The following is a 6101-nucleotide window of genomic DNA, read 5'->3' on the forward strand; positions in this document are numbered from 1 at the left end:
CTACACATTAGTGTTCTTTAACTAAGCACTTCCTCGACCCCACGGTATCCTAGGTAGAGGGTAAGTATGTAGGGCGCTACTGACTTCCAGTGGCATAACTTGAACCGAATTATATACATAAGCATTCACATTACTACATTAATTCAGTCGTCACTAATGTTTTTTTGCTCTGATTTTATCCCCAATTTGGAATGCCCCGCTGTAACCCCCTGGTGACTCTGGAAACGGAGACTTGAACACTAGTCCTCCAAAACTTGCTCCTGTCCATCCTTTGTCACCCCTCCTCACCCTGCCACGTGACGATTAGGTTTCGCGATGCGAAGAGAGGATAGGGTAAAATCATATCTCGGCATTTTAATTACTCAAAGTTACCTTTGCATTTTTATTGGCATTTATTCGTATTATAATTTTTTTTCTTCATGTGATTACATAAGAGCCTTGTTGTCTAGACAGGATCTGTTCTATGTGTCTGCGTACTATTCTGCCATCTCCCAGCATTACCTTGAAAGATACAGGATCAGTCACTGTTGTAATGACTCCTGGTATCCACCTGGGACCGTAACTGAAGTTTCTTGTCATCACAGAGTCTCCATCTCCAAAACTCCTCCCCTTTGTGTGCTTGTCGTGGTGTTCCTTTTGTTTATTCTGCTTAAGTTCCACTTTTCTCTTTAAATCGGGATGCACTAAATCAAGCATAGACCGAAGTTTCCTCCCTAGTAACATCTCTGCTGGAAAGGTGTTAACCTATAGTTGAACAGTACCCTTGACACTTTAGTTGACATACTTCCTTATCCCGCTTTCTTCATCATCGTCTTGAATATTTGAATGGCTCGTTCTGCGAGACCGTTGGAAGACGCATGAAATGGGGCTGATGTAACATGGACAATGCTATTTTTGTTCATGAATTCCTTGAACTCTGAGCTGACAAAACAGGTGCCGTTATCAGAAACTACCATTTCTGGTAATCCCCGATTGCTAAAACTTTTTCGCAAACAGTCAATTGTAACAGCTGATGTTGCTGAAATTATCGGGTAAACATCCATCCATTTGGAATGAACATCTATGAGTATCAAGAACATCTGCCCCATAAATGGTCCTGCATAATCTAGGTGTAATCGCTTCCAGGGTCTGTCTGGCCACTCCCAGGGATGTAGCGGGGCTGTGGTTGGTGCTTTCCGGTGTTCTTGACGCTTGCTACATGCCTTTACTCGTGTATCTCCTCATCTAGTTTGGGCCACCAGAAGTAACTTCTGGCCAGAGCCTTCATGCGCAAAACCCCTGAATGGCACTGATGCAGCTGTTCCAACACAGCCTGTCGTCCTCGCTGTTGGATGATGACACATGCCCCCCACAAGACACAACCATCTTGCACACTCAATTCTGTCTTCCTAGCAGAATAAGGTGTAAAATCTGTTCCTTCCCCCTGCTGTGGCCACCCCCTTAAAACGTATTCTCTCACCCTAGACAGTATGGAGTCTTTACCTGTCCACACTCTCACCTCCTCTGCGGTCACCATCACCATGTCTTCCATCATCAGCACCCTGTCTTCCAGACCTGTGGATTGGGAAGTGTCCGGCAGTGGCACACGACTCAAGGCGTTTGCGTTGCCGTGGTCCTTACCCACCTTGTAGACTATCACGTATTCATATGCCTGCAGTGTCACAGCCCACCTCTGGATCCTCGGTGACACCATCTGTGGAACAGCCTTCATTTTGTTGAAGAGTGAAAGAAACGGTTTATGATCTGTGCATATGGTGAACTTTCTACCATAGAGATACTTGTGAAACCGTTGCACCACGAAAATCACAGCCAGTCCCTCTTTATCAAGCTGAGAGTAGTTTCGTTCAGCTGATGTGAGTGTTCTTAACATAAAACCTATGGGTCTCTCCCACCCATCCGGCATGAGGTGTGAAAGTACTGCGCCTGCCCCGTAGGGGGAGGCGTCACAGGACAGAATCAGCTCTTTCTCACTGTCGTAATGCACACGTATATCTGTGGATTGCATGAGCTTTTTCGATTTCTCAAAAGCAGCCTCCTGCTCTTTTTTCCATTGCCATTTTGTGTCTTTTCTTAACAATTTGTGCAGTGGAGCCAACACTGTTGACAGGTTAGGTAAAAACCTGTTATAATAGTTCAACAGTCCTAAGTAAGCCTTAAGCTCTGTTATGTTGGTAGGTGCAGGTGCATTTTGGATAGCTTGTACCTTGTTCTTAAGTGGGTGTAGTCCTGTGGCGTCCACTTTGTGACCCAGAAACTCAGCCTCACTTCCCAGAAAGGTACACTTACTTATCTTTAGCCATAGGCCTGCCTCCTCCACTCTCTGAATTACCTCGCTTAGCATCTGCAGGTGCTCCTGATCATTCTTGCCCATCACCATGATGTTGTCCAGGTAAATGGCTACATGGGGAATTCCCTGCAGCAAACCCTCCATAATTCTCTGAAAGATAGCTGGACTGGATGGAACCCTGAATGGAAGACGGTTTACTGTAAATAACCCTTTGTGTGTGTTTATAGTTACATACTTTTTTGAGTCCTCATCCAATATTACCTCTTGATAGGCATGACTCATGTCCGATTTACAGTAAGTTTGTAATCTCCGCAAATCCTCACAGAGTTATCAGGCTTTAGCACTGGAACTATGGGAGCTGCCCACTCAGAGAATTTCAATTATTTTGTCTCTCAAGAGGCGGTCCAGCTCAGCCTCCACCTTCGGTTTCATCGCATAAGGCACAGGTCTTGGCTTAAAGAACCTTGGTGTTGCCTCTTTGTCAACATATATTTTAGCCGGTGGGCCTCACAATGTCCCCAATTCCTCTTTGAATACATTCTCATGTTTCTTCAACACATCCTGGAGTGTTGTTTTGTCTCTACCTATCTGGTTTACAGTGCCCCAGTTTAATTCCAACTCCTTAATCCAACCGCGGCCCAGTAGGTTTGGTCCTTTGCCAGACACTACTACTACTGGCAGCTGTTTAACAGTGTATAGGTTCTGAGATGCAGGGAACATGTCTTTAGCTCAGGTACTTTTGCCCCATTCCTTAGTTTGGAGTACTCTGTTTCATTCATAATTGTAACACTGGACCCCATGTCAACCTCAAATTGCACATCCGACTTGTTGACTTTTAACTGTAATGTGATAGGTGCTACCTTGGGAATGCTTGTCTCTGTTATGTTAATCAAAGTGAACACGTCTTCACCGTCACTTGCATCTGTTTCAGGATTTTCGCTAATGTGATGAGCCCCATGTTTTTTTTCCACTTTTCCCTGCTTTTGTTTTCCTCCCCCTCTAGGTTTGGTTTTCTCCACAGGTGAGTTCGCCCTGCATGCTTTCCTGATGTGCCCTTTTTTCCGCATCTGTGACACATTTCCTTAAGAAAACGACAGTCATTCGCCATGTGCTCACCACCGCATCTATAACATGCCCTCATAGTTCCGTCAGTTCGTGGTTCCCTCCACGTTTTTAGCTTTTGCACTGTAGCCTGGCTAGCATGTTTCCAGTTAGCACCATTGCTTCCTTTGCTTTGCCATTGTAAATCCTGAACGTCTTTGTTCGCTGTCTCCAATGCCTGAGCAAGCTTCAGTGCTTTTTCAAATGTTAACTCGGTTTCTGCTAACAGCCTGCGCTGAATACGATCATCGCCTATACCACAGACTAGCCTGTCCCGTAACATTTCCTTTAGCCTGTCTCCATAGTTGCAATGTTGAGCCAGTTCTCTTAGCACTGCCACATATTCAGTCACACTCTCATTTGCCAGTTTGTTTCTCTAGTTAAATTTAAAGCATTGAACTGTTTCGCTGGACTTTGGGTTGTAGTGCGTTTTCAACAGTTCAACTAAATCGTCAAATGATTTGTCCCCTGGCTTATCTGGGCTTAACAAATTTCTCATCAGACTATATATTTGGCTTCCTACCGAACTTAAGAGAATCGCCCTCTTTTTATTGCCGTAGTCAATCTCATTTGCTTCAAAAAAATGCGACAGCACTTCGCAATATTTCTCCCATGTCTGTAAGTGACTATCAAACGGCACGGTTGTTGCTACCGTGGCAGCCATGTTCTATTGTCTGTGAGCGCTCTCACTAACGTTAGCAGTTTGGGCCGAAGCTATGCAACTACACTTGTCTCTTTTCTTCATTGTCTCCATTTTCAATGACCTAAGACAAGTTGCCCGATTTCCTCGTCGCCATATGTAAAAACCCAAGATCCAAGTTGCAAGAGTATAACTTTAATCATAGTGTCTTTATTAGAACAATCTCTGTTGAAACCTACACATTAGTGTTCTTTAACTAAGCACTTCCTCGACCCCACGGTATCCTAGGTAGAGGGTAAGTATGTAGGGAGCTACTGACCTCCAGTGGCATAACTTAAACTGCATTATATACATAAGCATTCACATTACTACATTAATTCAGTCGTCACTAATGTTTTTTTGCTCTGATTTTATCCCCAATTTGGAATGCCCCGCTGTAACCCCCTGGTGACTCTGGAAACGGAGACTTGAACACTAGTCCTCCAAAACTTGCTCCTGTCAATCCGTCACCCCTCCTCCCCCTGCCACGTGACGATTAGGTTTCGCGATGCGAAGAGAGGATAGGGTAAAATCATATCTCGGCATTTTAATTACTCAAAGTTACCTTTGCATTTTTATTGGCATTTATTCGTATTATAATTTTTTTTCTTCATGTGATTACATAAGAGCCTTATGTACCACATATATATATATATATATATATATATATATATATATATATATATATATATATATATATATATATATATATATATATATTATATAGCTTATATTACCATCTTATTATCTTTCAATAATGAAATCTAGTTGTTATTAATGAACAGCTAGCTTGTGCTGGTCCAAACTAAAACTTCCTGTATCCTGGAAAACTACCTCATAACTTACTATCAAATCTAGTACTGACACCTTGTGGTCATGATATGCAACTGCATATCATTACATCCATTTTTCTTTGTGGTATAAACAACTTATTAAATTCTTAACAATGTGAATAATAGTAACACAACTTAATGCATTCAGCTAAACATCTGCATAAGTATTGTCTCAAATAATCACCTTAATGATTCATCTTAAATCAATTACATTTGTGTTCAATGTTTTTAACTTAAAGAAACACTTTACTTGCATGACATTTGTGCCAAATACTTTTAAATTAAAGATTCAGTCTTTCAGGTTTTTTAATTGTACATGAGGATCTTCTCAAAACAGGTAAGTCAGTCTGTTTGTTTGATGAATAATCTTATGTGAGCACAGCTGAAGACTCAGCTGTAGGGTGGTTGTCATCTGGTTGTTCATGTTCTTGTTCTTGAAATGTTTCTTGAGTTCTCAGAAGGCTGCGGCGATTTCTTCTGAAGATTTGTCCATCATCAGTCCTCACAGTGATCTCGGGCTTATTTCCTGCAGGACTGCTGCTTGCATTTGGATCTTCAATTCTCACTACATCGTATCTTGACAGTGATTTCAAGCTTTTTGTTGCTTTGTCATAATTTTGTTTCTGTTTCCACTTCAACAACTCTTGCTTCTACTTCAGCTCTTTATTCTGCTTCTCCTTCAAACAGTAGGTAGTGTGGTATAACCCATTAAGAGTTCAGATGGAGATGAACCACACTCCAGCGGTGAAGCTCAGCAGCTCAGCAGAGACAAGTAGGAATCTGATTTGCTGTCTGTTGCCTTTCTTAGCAGTTGTTTGAGAATGTGGACTCTTTTCTCTGCTTTGCCATTTGACTGAGCATACAGTGGGCTTGATGTGATATGTTGAAAGTCATAACGTTCAGCAAATTGTCTGAATTCCTTGCAGTTGTATGACGGACCATTGTCGTTTACCACAACTTGAGTTATTCCATGTCTTGCAAAGATGAACTTGATGGACTTGGACTTATCTGTAATCAGATAGTTTGCTGATGTGCTGGAGAGTAATGCCATCTCAGGATAGTTGGAAAAGTAATCTAGCACTAGCCATGGTGCTGTTGGAAGGCCAGCAACTGTCATGGGCTCTCTTGCTTGCTTGTTGTGATATTTTAGACAAGTCTCACATTTACCTATCATCTTTTCGATTTCCAGATTCATTCCAGG

Source organism: Polyodon spathula, chromosome 4 (genome assembly GCF_017654505.1).
Source record: "Polyodon spathula isolate WHYD16114869_AA chromosome 4, ASM1765450v1, whole genome shotgun sequence".
Taxonomy (NCBI): Eukaryota; Metazoa; Chordata; class Actinopteri; order Acipenseriformes; family Polyodontidae; genus Polyodon; species Polyodon spathula.